Source organism: Protopterus annectens, chromosome 1.part2, assembly GCF_019279795.1.
Source record: "Protopterus annectens isolate FY-2018-M chromosome 1.part2, PAN1.0, whole genome shotgun sequence".
Taxonomy (NCBI): domain Eukaryota; kingdom Metazoa; phylum Chordata; order Ceratodontiformes; family Protopteridae; genus Protopterus; species Protopterus annectens.
This window is the reverse complement of record NC_056727.1, coordinates 955,318,482-955,335,102: the sequence shown is the minus strand read 5'-3', so window position 1 is coordinate 955,335,102 and position 16,621 is coordinate 955,318,482. Positions and strand designations below refer to the sequence as shown.

Here is a 16,621-nt window from a genome sequence, read left to right as displayed (position 1 = left end):
TAACATGGAACGTTATGGTAGGTACATAACTTCTTAATGTTAAGTTGTCAATCTCGCCTTCATTCTTGCTTGATGGGACCGCGTCCCTAGCACCTCTATCCTGGGTGGCTCAATGGAACAAACTCTTGAGGACTGTAGAGCCAAAACTGGCTCTGTCCCTGGAGGCCAAGTCCAATTTGTAATGGGAAACAAAAGTGTGAGGAGTGGCCCAAGTCGGCGCTGCACAAATAGTGTCCAAAGGAAGTCTAGCCTGAAAAGCTGTAGAAGTAGCTAAACTCCTGGTTGAATGTGCTTTAGGTTTTGAGCACAGCTGTTTTCCCCTGAGTATAGATTTCAGTGATGACCGAAGAAAGCCATCTGGACAAAGTCACTTTAGAAACAGGAAGGCCTTTTTATTATCCGCATAGGAAACAAAAAGTTGATCAGATTTTCTAAATTTTTGTTCTGTCCAAATAATATCTGAGTTGACGGTGGACGCCAAGATAATGTAGCTTTTGTTCAGCCCTATCTGAATAGTTAGGAAAAATACCGGAGATCAATGGATTGATTGAGATTGTTCTTTGAAGCAACCTTAGGTAAAAAGGATGGATTAGTTCTCAAAGATACTCTGTCTTTGTGAAAAATCAAATAGGGGTCGAACCGAAAGAGCATGAAGTTCAGACACCCTCCTGGCAGATGTAATAGCCACTAGAAATAAAGTTTTCCAAGAAAGATATTTCAGGAACAAGAAACAGCTGGCTCGAAGGGGAAGAATCAAGGATGTCAGCACTAAATTTAGATCCCACTGAGGAGGAGGATTCCTGATTGGAGGCTTCAGTAGGAAAATTCCTTTCAAGAAGGCCCTGCAGAGCCTATGGGACATAATATTATGATCTGCTACCCGACATGAAAATTAGAAATAGCAGCCAATTGAACTCTGACTGTGGAAGAAGAGGAGCCTGCATGAAAAATCTCTGCTAAGAAGTCCAGAACTGCCTGAACAGGGGCAGTAAAGGATCAATATTTTGGGCCTTAGCCCAATAAGAGAAACGTTTCCATTTGCTTGTGTAAATCCTCCTGGTAGAGGATTTTAGTGAAGCTACTATGATGTCTCTAACTGGGTTAGAGATCAAAGGAAGCCTGGCTAAGGAAGGAAGTGGAGCAACCAAGCTGTGAGGTTGAGAGAAGGGATTGACCGGTGCAGCTGACCGGATTGGTGAATCAGTAGATCTGGCACTGGGTCCAGATGCCACGGCTGCACCAAAAGGTGATGATGGAGGAACGGAAACCAAACTTGTCGAGGCCAGTAAGGGGCAATGAGAATCAGTTTGGCTCTCAAAACGGTAGCTTTCTGGATCACCTGAGGGATCAGAGGAAATGGAGGTAAGGCATAAAGAAGTCCCTGGGGCCAATCCTGGGTCAGAGCGTCTCTGGGGGGATGGCCTGATAGAGGAAAGAGGCTGAAGAAGTCTGGACATTTGCTGTTTTGGGGAGTAGCAAAAAGATCGCAACATGGACGACCCCATTCCAGAAAAATCTCTTCCGCTATAGATTGTTTGAGAGACCACTCGTGAGACATGAGAATAGCTCTGCTCAATCTGTCCGCTATAATGTTGGTTTTCCCAGGGATATGCGTTGCTACCAGAAACCGATGAGAGGAGATCGCCCATTGCCAAAGTCTGAGCGCTTCGACACAAGGGGTAGGACTTGGTTCCGCCCTGTTTGTTGATATACCAAACTACAGACATGTTGTCTGTGTGGACTGCAATTGTCCCTACGGGAAGAAAGTCGTTGAGGGCTTGCAACGTTAAAAGCACTGCTCTCATCTCCAGGACATTTATGTGCAGATGGTACTCGAACGGTTGCCACGTCCCATGAACCATCCTGCCCTGATAATGACCCCCCCACCCGATCAGGGAGGCATCCGTGGTGACAGTGGCTATCGGGGACGGAGGTACAAAGCACCTGCCTTGGTGAACCTGAGACGATGTGATCCACCAAGCAAGATGTTCTTTGCATGTTTGTGTCACCAGAATCTGGTGACGCATTGGGAGTTGCTGGTATGACCACTGTGTGAACAGCATCCACTGAAGGAGGCGCATGTAGAACCGAGCCAGGGGAAGAAGAGTAATGGCCGCAGCCATGAGACCTAATACCTTTAGAACCATTCTGGCCTGTACTTTCTTGCTGGCCAGAATGATCCTGACATGAGTTTGAATGTCTGAAACTCTTTGTTCTGTAAGGGTAGCTGACATCCGAACAGTATCTAAGTTTGCGCCTATGAAGGTAATAGACTGGCAGGGCGATAAGGATGACTTTTCGAAGTTGATTGAGATGCCTAAATGAGAACACAGGTCTATTGTGTAATCCCTGGCTTGTATAAGCTGATGCCTGGTGGTGGCTGACAGGAGCCAGTCGTCGAGATACGGAAACACCTGGAATCCCTGACGTCTCAGGTGAGCCGTTACCACTGCCATACATTTGGTGAACACTCTGGGGGCCGTAGTGAGACCAAAGGGCAGGGCTCTGAACTGGAAGTGACTGGACCCCAGCCGGCGGAGAAATCTCCTGGAGCGTCTGTGAATTTTGATGTGATAGTACGCGTCCTGAAGATCTATTGAGCACATCCAGTTGTCCTTCTGTAAGAAGGGCAGAATTGACTGAAGAGTGACCATTCGAATCTTGTTTTCCTGACAGACTTGTTGAGTCTGCTGAGATCCAATATTGGTCTCCAGTCTCCCGTCTTTTGGGGACCAAAAGAACCTTGAGTAGATTCCGGGCTCTGAATGGTCTACTGTAACTGGCTGAATGGCTCTTTTTTGCAGTAGTTTTGCGATTTCTAACTCTGCAATGTCCCTTAGACCGGGTGGTACATCTGGAAGGGAACTTGAGGGAAGGGACTTTCCTCGAAAGGAATTATGTAACCCTTGGATATGATCGACTGTACCCATCTGTCTTGAGTGAGGGAATGCCAGGCTTCTGGGTACAGTGATAATCTTCCCGACTGCCTCCAAGGAGGGACAGCCGGGCAACACCTCAGGGATGTTGAAAGGGCTTATCAGAGAGAGGCTCCCTGTTTCCCTGGTTCTTGGACCCCTCTGCCTCTAGAGCGGCGTCTGTTGTTGTTACCCCTCTGCCTCTAGGGGTAAACTGACCACGTCAAGCCGGCGTGACTCCTTGCCATTTACGGAACCACATCTTCCCACCCTTCTGTCCTTTGGGATAAGGCCTAGAAGGAGTGGAAAACGGACTCCAACAGCAGAAAGAGTCTTGCCGTCCTGCTCACACCTGGTCAAGGTTTCCTTCACCTGAGGGCCAAACAAAGCTGACCCATCAAAGGGAGAATTTGTGAAGGACGCCTTAAAGGGATCCGCAACATCACATAGCCGCATCCAGGCTTGGCGTCTAAGAGCCACACCTGTGCCTGCGGCTCTACTCCCTCCATCCGCAGCATAAGATATTAGCCGCATGGAGGAGTTAGCAATGGAATTGAGGGTTCCTAGCTGCGAAGCAATCTTTTCTTGAGCCCCTGCAGCTGTAGGATCCTGAACTACTTCTCCCAGCTCCTTGAGGATATCTCTTTGGAGTCTGGTGAAGTGACATAGGTAATTCAGCGAGCATAGCAAAGGTCGCTGAGGAAAACATCCGCTTACCGTACCTATCCATGGTCCTAGAGTCCTTATTAGGAGGATGGACGGGCATGGAAGGATCTGCAAGTTCCTTTTTGGTGGCCGCAGCCACCACCATGGCATCAGCGGGGACACCCTTGGTAAGGAATTGTTTGTCACTAGGGGCAGTGATAAATTTAGAAGGCCTCCTAGGGACTGGCTCTACAGAGTCAGGAGCTGCCCACGCCTTCGTGCAATAACCTGCATAAGGGGTCGAAGGCGGAGACACCCAGGAGGTGGAGGGCCGAGATCCAAACGCCTCTAGGTATTACTGACTCATCCTCAGAGGGATTGTTGGTGGGCCAGTTTCCCCTCTGTTTCAGAAGTTCTAGGATGTCTGAGAAGGAGACATCCTCAGAGGGGATCTAGGGATCCCTCTGCCTCATCAAAGTCAGTATCCCCAGTGACAGACTCGGGGGAGTCTACATGCTTCCTCTTACAAGTCCTCTTCCTAGGAGGATCTCCCGAAACATCAGGAGAATCCTCGGAAGAGGGGGAAATTCCCAATGGGGAAACCTGAGGCGGAGGATCTCTGGGTCCTGTAGCAAGAGAAGTGGCAGAGATGTCAACAGGTACTATAGAGGGAGGAGCTACGGGAACAGACTGCTGACTGATACCAGTGGCCAGTACACTCTTCATCACCTCGAATGCTCCCCTCCCAGGCAGGTCCGAGAGAACCCGCTCCAAGAGCTAGGAACTCCAGGGGCCACCGAAGGGAAGTCTCCGAGGCAGATGTCGGAGCCGAGCTCACCAAGGCCGAGGCTCCAAGGGAAGAGCGGGCTCGGACAAGGGTCCGATGCCACTCACCCCTCGGAGGAGACCATGGAAGCCCGACCACGAATCCCTCTAAGGAAGAGGAGATAAGAGTAGAGGCTGAAGGAACAGAAGGGGTATCCGTCCTCCAGCCGTAGCAGTAACCATGCCCGAAGACTCCAACTCCAAGCTCTGGGGTAGAGTTGAAGGAGGAACTGTAACGGGGTGTGGACCAACAGTCGCCTGCTGAGACGGGCTGTGTAACATTTGGGCCAGTACCTGTGACTTGAGTAATCTACTGACCACTCTCTCTAGGTCATGATCTGACAACCTGGATGACCTTGAAGATCGGCTCCGATGGCTCCGTTCCGATAGAAGAGGTGAAGCCGGAGCCGAAAGTATCGGCTCCAAGGAAGGAGACCTCGACCTCTTCCTGGAATGAGCCATCGCAGCCGGTACTACAGATCCTGTCGGAGCCGACTTCGGAGCCGACAGAACGTCTCGATGTATCGGCTCCAGCCGGAGCCGATACAGCCACCAAAGTAACGGTGTCGGAGCCGATCGGAGCCGACACCGATGCCTGTGCCACATGGGTGTCGGAACCGATTGGAGCCGACATCGAAGTGGACAATACAGATTCGGCACCGATAGCCATCGGTGCCGAAAGCTTTGTCAAGCCAGAATCGGCTCCAGCCGAGCCGATCTCGACTCAGTACGAGTCGGAGCCGAGGCCGCAGGCTTAGATACAGAAGCCTGGGCCTTGGCAGGTTTTGTTGATTTTGGTGGAGCCGACTTAGCCGGAGAGCCCTCCGGCAAGAAGGCCCCTAAGAATCAACTTGTTCGTCTCTCCTGCAGGACTCTCTGGCTGAAGGAGTGACAAATAGCACAGGAGTCCTGCAGGTGAAGAGGGCCCAGACAATACAGGCAAGAAGTGTGACCGTCTGTCAGAGACATCTTCTGACAGCACGAGTCACACTTCTTAAAACCTGAAACCCTCTCCTTTGACATGGTGCCGAACACACAACACACACACACCAGTCAAATTAAATTAAACAAAATACCAAGAGGTATTCTATAAAACACCAACACACACACCCTAACAGGGGGGGGGATGGGATAGGGAATTGACTAACAAAAAATTAAAAGAGACAGGGAATTTCTGTCAGAAAGGGATAGAATTAAATTTAAACTATCAAAAAATTAGTTTTAGACTAAAAAGGGGCTTGAAAAATCACAAAAGTGAACAACTTACCAGGAGCTGGTAAAAAGAAGACCTCCCAAGCGAAGCGGCAAACGAGATCTGGGTACTTACTGCCTTGCATCATGGGATATGGGGCTGCCTCGAGCTGGTAAAAGGAGTTCTCGAGCTAAAGCAAGTGCCGAGTCAGAGCCGAGGATTGGCTCCAAACCCATCAAGCAAGAATGAAGGCGAGATTGACAACTTAACATCTGTACATTCTCATAATTTTGCCTGCATCAGAAGTGGGGCAAGACATATTTTTGGCACAGCCTGACACCCACCCTGAATTCATTTGACCATGCCATGAAAGTGAACATAATGCTCACTGCATTCATACAAGGACTGGACAGCAGACAGGAATGATCCTGGAAACTCATACCTTCAAGAATTCCCTATGCACAAGCTATGGCACTTGAGTCATAAGTCTTCAAAAACTACAAAAGAAGAAATGCAGACTGAATTAGCAAACTCCCATGACACTTCTCAAAAACTGTGTAAGGCTGAAGAACTGGTTTACTGTTACACTGCCTATGAAAAACATCCAGCGTTCTTTCTGAAATATGACAGTCATTTCTCCAGCAGTCTAGCACATTGCTTCAAAGACTAAGCAGTGCAAGCCCCTATAACTGAAAACTACTCCACAGTCTACTATCTTAAAAATAGGGAAAAACCTTCCACACCAAAGGTGTTGTTTTCACCTTTCATGCAAAACTGAAGAGGCTTACTTAGCCATGCTATCCAGTGCTGCTCACTGCCTTCAACATCTTCAGCCAAACTTTGTACACATCTGTACTCTTACTACTACACAAGTTTCTGATGATCTTAAGGATTTCAGCTTCCGTCATGAACCCCCACTCATCAAAAACTTTGGGTACTGTGTCCAGACAAATGGCATGTTCATGGATTAAGGAGTTCCTCAAAATTTCTCCTATCTTCCAACAAGCTCCTTAGTAGTGGTCATTACTTTCCTGTCTTTACCTAGCACAGGCTGAGCAAGGTCTCTTCTTTCTGTCTAAAACACAGAACGGTTTACAGCCAAAAATTCTTACAAGCCACAAGCTGGTCTTTGTACATGGATTCTACAAACTTTCTTTCTGTATCAGGACAGTCCTTTACAAGCATTATATTCAAAAGCCAACTTTTTCAACCTGATGGCTTCACTCATCACTGGTGTTCAACAGTTGCATCAGTTATCAGTGTGACAGCCTCAAAGTCTTTGCTGCTGCCTGAACAAATAAGGTCAAGAATATGGACTACTTAGGCTCAATGCACCTAGACCACACTCAGAACACAGTTTTCTCACAGATAGGAGTGGAATTTGTCTCATACATAACTCCACCACATGTTCCCCTAGGGATCTTCACATGCCTGTTTGGGACTTTCCCTCTCTGACAGATGAAGTCAATTCACCACCAAGTGATGACCAGTTGGCCCTCTTTTCACCAAAGTGTGCAGAAAAAGAAGTTATGTACCTACCATAACGTTCCATGTTAGTTGTCTTCATCTCGCCTTCTTTCTTGCTGGTTGGGATCGGAGCTGATCCTCAGCTCCGACTCGGCCATCTTCTATAGCTTGAGAGCTGTTTACTGGCTCGAGGCTACCCCTTATCCCATGATGCCTAGCGATAGCTACCCAGATCTCGTTTGAAATAGCTAAATCCAGACATAGCCAGAGAATAAACCTGTCCAAATAAAAAGGTTGAGCATACCTGTCATATTCTCTAAGTCAGTAGAAAAAACAACCCAGAGAAAACTCATCCAGTGAAATCAGAATTCCTCTCGGTCCAATAGGACAGGGGGACGGAGGGTGGGACGCAAGAAAGGCAGCGAGATGAAGACAACTAACATGGAACGTTATGGTAGGTACATAACTTCTTTGTGTTAAGTTGTCTATCTCGCCTTCATTCTTGCTAATTGGGACAGCATCCCTAGCACCTATAGTCCTGGGCGGCTCATTGGAACAGACTCTTCAAGAAAACAGTGGAACCAAAGGCAGCTCTGCTCCTGGAGACCATATCTAGCTTGTAATGAGAAATAAAAGTGTGAGGATTTGCCCATGTAGCAGCTGTGCAGATAAAATCCAAGGGCAACCTAGATTGGAAGGCTACAGAGGTGGCCAAGGCCCTAGTAGAATGACCTTTCAGTTTAATAGGTAACTCTTTGTGTCTTAATTGATAAATTAAAGTAATAGTGTGAGACAACCACCTGGATAAGGTTACCTTGGAAACTGGGAGACCTTGTTTGCCTAGAGCATAAGAAAGGAATAGTTGGTCTGACTTCCTTATCTCTTTAGTCCTGTGCAGGTAAAAACGCAATTGTCTATGAACATCCAATTGGTGTAATTTGTATTCTGCCTTGTTGATGTGGTTAGGGAAAAGCACAGGAAGGTCTATAGATTGGTTCAAATTATTTTCTGAGCAGACTTTCGGAAGAAACAAAGGATTAGTCCTCAGAGCAACCCTGCCCTTATGAAAAAAAAAATATGGAGGATGAACACATAGTGCCTGAAGTTCAGAGACGCATCTGGCTGAAGTAATAGCTACCAGAAAGAGTGTCTTCCAAGATAGAAACTTAATGGAGCAGGACGCTGCTGGTTCAAAAGGGGGCAGAGTTAAGGAAGTTAGTACCAAATTAAGGTCCCAAGGAGAAGGGGGATCTCTCAGTGGAGGCCCAATGAGAGAGGTCCCTCTCAAAAAGGCTTTACAGAGCTTGTGAGACATAATATTTGAATTTGATAAACCAACATGAAAGTTAGAAATGGTCGCTAATTGTAGCAGAAGCGGACCCAGAATTAAAAAGCTGTGCTAGGAATTCCAGAATTTCATGGACTGGGGCTGAAAAGGGATCTACGTTCCTAGCCTCTGCCCAACAAGAAAAACGTTTCCATTTACTAGCATAAGTTTTTCTGGTTGTGGACTCGTGAGAGGAGACAATAACCTCACGCACCGCCGGGGAAATGGTGGGAAGCCTGGCTAAGGTAGAAAGTGGAGCAACTAAGCTGTGAGCTGGAGAGTTTGGAGGGATTGATGCAATCCGCCTGATTGATGAATCAGTAGGTCTGGAATCGGATCCAGAGTCCAAGGCTGATCGAGAAGGTAATGGTGCAGGAATGGGAACCATATCTGTCGAGGCCAGTAGGGGGCAATGAGGATCATTTTGCAACCCAACATTATTGCTTTCTGTATGAGTTTTGGAATCAGGGGAAATGGAGGAAATGCATAAAGTAGTCCCTGAGGCCAATCATGGACTACAGCGTCTCTGGGTGAGTGACCTGGAAGTGGAAGAAGGCAGAAGTAGTTGCTGCATTTGCTGTTGAAGGGGGTGGCAAAGAGGTCGCAGCAAGGCTGTCCCCATTTGTGGAAAATAAGATCCGCAACTTCCTGATTTAGAGACCACTTGTGAGGCATGAGGATAGCTCTGCTGAGCCTGTACTCTATGACGTTGGACCTCCCAGGGATGTGGTCGCAATCAGAAAACATTGGGAGGAAATCGCCCACTGCCACAGTCTGAGTGCTTCTCGACACAGGGGGTAGGACCTGGTTCCGCCCTGCTTGTTGATGCACCACACCACTGACATGTTGTCTGTTTGAACTGCGATGGTCCCAGAAGGAAGAGAGTCCTGAAGGGCTTGCAGCGCTAGGAGCACGGCTCTCATTTCTAGGACGTTTATGTGCAGATGGTACTCGTGAGGCTGCCAAGTGCCTTGGACTGTCCTGCCCTGATAATGCCCCCCCCCACCCTATCAGGGAGGCGTCTGTGGTCACTGTGGCTACCGGAGGGCCTGAATGAAGGGTCTGCCCTGAGTCACTAGTGGGGAGACCATCCACCAGGAAAGGTGCCTTTTGGATGCTTCCGTAATCATAATCATGTGAGACATGGGCAGCTGTTGGAAAGACCACTGTGTGAACAGAAGCCACTGAAGGATTCTCATGTGAAAGTGGGCCAGTGGGATTAAAAGAATGGCTGCTGCCATGGAACCCAGAGTTTGAAGGACGAACTTGACTTGGATTCTTTTGCTCTGCATCAAAATTTGTACTTGCTGACGAACTGTAGATACCCTGTCTAGCGGTAGTCTTGCGAACATGTTCCTTGTGTTTAAGTCTGCTCCTATGTAGGTGATAGATTGACAGGGCAACAAGGCAAATTTTTCAAAATTTACTGTAATGCCTAGCTGGGAGCAGATTGTGATTGTGTAGTCCCTGGCCTGTAGAAGTTGATGCCTGGTAGTAGCAGTGAGGAGCCAGTCATCTAGATATGGAAACACCTGGAATCCCTTACTGCCATACATTTGGTGAACATCCTGGGGGCTGTGGTGAGGCCAAAGGGCAGAGCTCTAAACTGGTAATGACTGGCTCCCAGCCGGAAGCGAAGAAATCTCCTGGAGCGCCTGTCCATCTTGATATGGTAGTACGCGTCTTGAAGATCTATCAAGCACATCCAATTGTCCTGACCCAGAGAGGGTAGACTGGACTGTAGCGTGACCATCCGAAACTTTGTTCTTTGTACAGACCTGTTTAGTCTGCTGAGATCCAGAATCAGACTCCAGTCCCCTGTCTTTCTTGGTACCAAAAAGAACCTTGAGTAAGTTCCGGATCCGTGCTTGTCTGCCAGGACTTCTTGGATGACTTTTTTTCTAGCAGTTTTGAAACTTCTATGACTGCTTGGTCCTTCAGACTGGGTGGAACATCTGGAAGGGATTTCCTTGACTGCAAGGAGGGTTGACAGAAGGGAATTTTGTAACCTCTGGATATAATGGACCATACCCATTTGTCTTGCGTTAAATTTTGCCAGGCTTTTGGGTACAGTGAAAGTCTTCCCCCGACTGCCTCCAGAGGTGAGCAGCCGGGCAACCCTTCAGGGATGCTGAAAGGGCTTATCAGAGAAAGATTCTCTGTTGCCCTGGTTCTGCGGACCCCCTCTGCCACGAGGGCAGCATCTGTTGTTAGTGTTTCCCCCTCTGCCCCTGGAGGAAAAATCACTACGTGTTTCTTGCTCACACCTAGTCAAAGTGTCTTTCACCTGTGGTCCATCAAAGGGGGTGTTGGTGAATGACGCTCAAAAGGGTTCCAAAAAATTGCACAGCCGCATCCATGCATGCCTCCTAAGGGCTACACACGTACCTGCGGCTCTACTTGCACCATCGGCTGCATAGGAAATGAGCCTCATGGAGGAGTTGACTATAGAATTAAGAGTCGCCACCTGGGAAGCTACTTTAGCTTGAGCCCCCTCAGCTGATGGATCTTGAAGGGTATCTCCGAGCTCTTTAAGGAGATCCCTCTGAAGCTGGGTAAAATGGCATAAGTAGTTCAGTGACCTCATAGAGAAGGTCGCTGAAGCAAACATTCATTTCCCGTATCTGTCCATAGTCCTAGACTCCTTGTTAGGAGGATGGACAGACGAAGAGGTCTCCGCTAACTCTTTTTTGGTGGCTGCTGCTACCACCATGGCATCAACAGGGACACCTTTGGTAAGGAACTGCTTATCATGGGGTGCAGACATGAACTTGCCAGGTCTCCTCAGAGTTGGTTCCACTGTATCTGGAGCTGACCACGCCTTTCGAGCCACCACTGCCATAAGTGGATCGAAAGGCGGAGAAACCCAGGAGGTGAAGGTTGGGAACCGAACGCATCCAGAAATACAGACTCATCCTCGGTAGGGGCTAGGGGATTCCAGTTCCCCCTCTGCTTAAGCATTTCTAGGATGTCAGAGAAGGAAACATCTTCAGAGGGGGATCTCGGGGACCCTTCCGAATCATCTAAGTCTGTATCAGAAGTGACAGACTCAGGGGAGTTAATGTGCTTCCTCTTGCACTTCTTCTTATGATGGGACTCCTATGAATGATCAGGGGAGGCCTCGGAAGAAGAGGAAACACCCAATGGGGTGTCCTGGAGCGCTGGTTCCCTACACTTAGCATCTGGAGGAGGAGCAGAGGTTGGCACAGGCACTACAGGGGTTGGAGCCGGTGGGGCCGATAGTGGAACTGACTCAGTGGCCAGCACACTCCTCATGACATCGAATGCATCCCTGTCACGATGCAGAGAAAGCTCCGGTTCCGAGGAAATTGGAATCTTTCTCCGCACCGAGGGAGACGGCTCCGAGGTTGATGTAGAAGCTGAGCTCACCTGCGCCGAAGCTCCGAGAGGGAAAACGGGGTCGGACAAGTGTCCGATGCCACTCGCCCCCTCGGAGCTGATGAGGGAGCCCCGGCACCCAGATCCCTCGAAGGATGACACCATCGAGAGTATTGGAGCAGACGATGGAACCAAAGGAGATAGTGTTATCGGAGCAGACGGTTCGACTACTCGAACCCCAACGAACTCTGACTCTAAACTCAATGGAGTTGGAGGAGGAACATCGGTAGAAGTGGACGGAGTAGACACCTGTTGAGGAGGGCTGGACAACATCTTGGCAAGTGCCTGCGATTTCAGCAATCTACTGACCACTCTCTCCACATCATGATCCGACAGCCTGGAGGACCGAGAGGAGTGAGAAGATCTGTGACTGCAAAGTCCAGTAATTGTCTCAAGGAAAGCAAATTCACCAAAAGAATTTTAATGAACACGCTGACAGGTACAGTCTGTACCTGTCAGCGTGTTCATTAAAATTCTTTTGGTGAATTTGCCTTCCTTGAGACAATTACTGGACTTTGTGGTGCTTCTAACGTCCTTTTTATTGGAATCTGCCCTGGTGGGTGTGTTTTCTTTTTGTAAGATCTGTGACTGCGCTTGCTCTGAAGCAGGGGAGACTGAGGAGCCGAATGAATAGATTCCAAGGAAGGGGACCTTTACCTCTTGTGGCTCCGCGATGGCTCCGAAGATCCTGATGGAGCCGACGGGGAGATAGTCTTATCAGTACTAGCCAGAACCAAAGTAGAAGGTGGAATCTGAACCAAGGACGGCTCCGAACTTGGAGCCAAAGGCTTGGAAGATTTAGGGGATTTCACAGGCTGAGTCTTGGCCGGTGAATCCTGGGGCTTTAAAAGACCCCTAAGAATAAGCTTATTTTTTACGCTCCTGCAGAACTCTTGGGCTAAATGCATGGCAGATAGAACAAGAGTCCTGCAGGTGCACGGCGCCTAAACAATAGACACAAGAAGTGTGCCCATCTGTCAGAGACATTTTCTGACAGCATGAGTCACACTTCTTGAATCCAGAGACTTTGGATTCTTTTGACATCCTGAAAAAAGAACACTAGAAATACAACAACAAAAACTATTAAGCAAATACAGTCTACACAAAAATACACTATACTAGCAGACTAACACTAAAGTTTTTTTTTTTTTTTAATAGGAAAGCCTCTAACTTAAACGGCTAGCCTAAGAAAGAAAGATAGACGGAAAGCCTCTAACCTAAACAGCTAACCTGACAAGAAGAGGATAAGGGGGAGAGGGGGAGAACTCTCTAAGTTAAACGAGTTCTACAAGGAAGGGGAGGAAAGCTACAATAAAACACTAGCTAACAGAGAAAAACAAGACTAAAAGTTAACAATAAACCAGAAAGAGGACTATTTCTAATGGTAAGAAAGTTCTATAAAAAACTTATACGAGCCTGAGCCAGAAAAATGACACCTCGCAGCTGAAGCGGCAAACGAGATCTGGGTAGCTATCGCTAGGCATCATGGGATAAGGGGTAGCCTCCAGCCAGTAAACAGCTCTTGAGCTATAGAAGATGGCTGAGTCGGAGCCGAGGATCGGCTCCGATCCCAACCAGCAAGAATGAAGGCGAGATAGACAACTTAACAGCATATGTTGTGAGGCCTGATGATACAGCCAAAAACCCTTTAACCCAAGCTGCTCTGGTGCCACATACAATTATGAACATCCTTGTGATCAAACATATCCGTTACTGACAATCCATGTTGTGCACAGAAATCTAACTACTCACAAAAATGGGTTCAGATCCAGCAGGCTGTTCCTCCTAGTCACACTCCTTCCAGCTATATCCATCAATCCCACATCAGCGCTCAGACAGACTCAGTAGATGGCACCCTTTTCAGCACCTCACGAACCCTCTCCAAGAAGACAACAGATTTCTGGTGAATAGGCAAAAACTACCATCAAGACTTTTCTGTGACACAATTATACAGTGAGACAACTTCTCATATGCTGAGAAACCCCACATCACAGCTCCCAATCAGGGACTTGTAAGTATCACCATACTCATAGGATCATACGTTTTCATTAGATAGATGGTCACAGAGACCACTGAGGAGCCTAGCCCAGTTTCCCAATTACCTCAGAGCAATGTCTGGTTAACTGACTTGCTCAAAGTCATACAGTAGGCAAATGGAAGCTGAGGGAATCAAATCCTGGACTACAGGAAGCAGCTCATTAACAGCTTACAGCTTTAACCCTCTGCACTAATGGCCATCAAGGTTTTCTCATCAACAGCGACTCCAAAGCAAGAGAAAGACTAGCACTGACTGCGAAACATGTTTCAGTAGCCTATGCTTTGCAAAGAGTTGAGCCTAACAATATACAGCTGTATGTTTTATCTCCTACCCCAGCTCAGCATCTCCCCCTCCATTTATGTGATTTTCTATGCGGATACAGCTAATTTCCATTACCAAGGTTTAGGTTGCTCAAATTCTTTTGGTGATTGACTAGAACCAGCTGGCTCTACACCTGCCCCAGCCCACCTTTTATTTATTTTTTTTAAACAGGGCACCTTGTGAATGATTAGTCACCAAGCTGGCACCAAGTGACGATTTTTGGGTTGAGTGTATTTGAATCACATGGCAAACAATGTGAAACCCACATTAACAGCAACCCCGTAAACACACAACCTGTGGTGAGAGACCTGGGTATCTGGTTCATAATCTCACATTCAACCATCATGTAACAGCAGTGATCAGAAAAAGCCTTATACCTGGTTCCTCTCCTAAGTAAAGGTATTGCATCCAGAAAAAAAAGAGGTTATTACCCCTCTATACCCCTCCCTCATTAGGCCAATAATTGAGTATAATGCCATTTGGTATGTACCTCTCCAAACATCTGCACCAACTGGAAAGGCCACAGAAATACCTCACAAAGAGAATCCATGGCCTCCAACACCTGTTCTATGTGGACAGGCTCAAATCACTAACACTCTACTTGGTACTGTACAGATTGCTCAGAGGTGACATGCATCTCACCTACAAAGCAATCTCGGACCCTGCCCTACTAGACATGCTCCATATCCATAAATCTAACTCCTCGCGCATTACAAGCTCGAAAGGCCTGAATCTAATATGCATCATCAACAAAACCTGCTGGAGAGAGTGGTTTGCCTTCCAGAGGCTGCCCCATCTCTGGAATAGATTTCCCATCATGTCAGAGTACCTCGCTGGATGGGAAACCACAAATTTGTCCCAGGAGTTCCACCTGTGAGCCTCATTGACAGGTGACAAGTGCTGACTGAGATTTCTTTTTGGGATAAACTCTTGGCTAGGCTTTTAAGGGACCCAGGGCCATTAGTCTAGTCATCTCCTATGAACCCCATTAAAAGACATGCAGATCATCATCAAGTTTTGTTCTGCTTGAGAACCAAATGATGGTAGAAAAGAACTCAGAGGCACTGTCCCTCGCCTTTATGGGCTTTCATGAGTATGCTCCTGTCACTACCAGTGATGGCAGGCTGGCTAGAAGAGCAACTCTTCCAGTGAAGACTGCCAGAACAACAACTGTGCCAACCAGAAAAATAAATTCTAATGAAGACTAAGGAGCTGGAAACAAGCTTAATGTGTCCCAGGAGGGGGGGGCTGTCTGACAAATGCACACCAACACTGTGTAACAACAGTACTGTCAATGCAATCTTGATGAATCTGAACTACTCATATGCACTAGGGATTGAAAAAAAAACAATAACCCAAAACATTCAACCACTGAACAATGGCATCATCAACACTGGTGAGCTTTTAGTTTTAGAGTTGCAAAATTTCTAACAGTAGTGCAGTCTGCGATCAAATTAAAACTTAACTTTGTCTTATGCCTTTTGCAGTGAATTTACATGTTCCATAAAAGCAGACACAGTAGCAATGTTCTTACTAATTTTAGCTGTGTGTACGTGCCAGCTGCTTCAATGAAGGAAAAATATCTTTCCTCAATATGCAGTGAATCTGGAAACTATTGTATGGAGAAGCATGGGCTCTACTCCCCCTCACATAACATAAACTTGACTGGACTTGTTTCAGTGTGACTTCTTTGCAGACAGAATTCAAGAGAATTTTAAGTGCATCGCTGTCTGCAGGTGAAGCATCAATATTTCAATTGAACCAAACACAGGCTACTCAAAAGTAGTCTAAAGCCAAAGATGCTGATCACCCACAGGAACTACAACACAAAGGGATGTGAAATATTTTTAAACATTCATTCTGCATTTGACAAAATGACCACAAGTGATATTAAATTTAAAAAAAAGACTGCATGAACCACTATTCAGCCAACAGATAGTGGGGTCTACTATGGAAATGCATACCTACTATTCACTGACAGAACAATGCAGAGTTTTATTTATTCACTGCATGCAATTACAGCAGTGACAAAACAATACAGGTTTGTAGGAATGATGTGTGAAACTATGGTGAAAGCAGAGTGTTATATGCGAAATTAATGCTTGCAAATCATTCCTCTCTTACCAAATGATGTCAAATATTTTAAATGAAAAGAAAGAAAAGTCTTGCCCACCAAAGAATGAGTTAAATTCTAAATGTTACAGATCAACATTCAGCAAATGACTTAGAAGTGATGAAGGTTTCATCCTGGGCAGCTTTACAACCAATGCATCTATTTGAGCAAGAAACCCATGCTATACTTCATGCAATGTGTTGACTAAAATAGATTATGTTTGCAGCTACTAATACATACAGAATGATTTCTATTTTGCAGGGCTGTAAAAACAAATGCCTACCATCAAATAAGGGCTAGCTTAAAGGAAACAGACATGAAAGCAATTCAAAAGAAATATCAGGAATGTTTGGCCTGTGAGTCTTTACTTTTTCCTTCA

General features: G+C 46.8%; 1 protein-coding gene across 1 annotated transcript in view; it reads right to left on the bottom strand.

The window, feature by feature from the left end:
* The window catches only part of LOC122792184 (microtubule-actin cross-linking factor 1-like), a gene marked incomplete in the record, with an annotated part of 3,579,694 nt that overhangs the window by 18,651 nt on the left and 3,544,422 nt on the right, over positions 1 to 16,621 (bottom strand).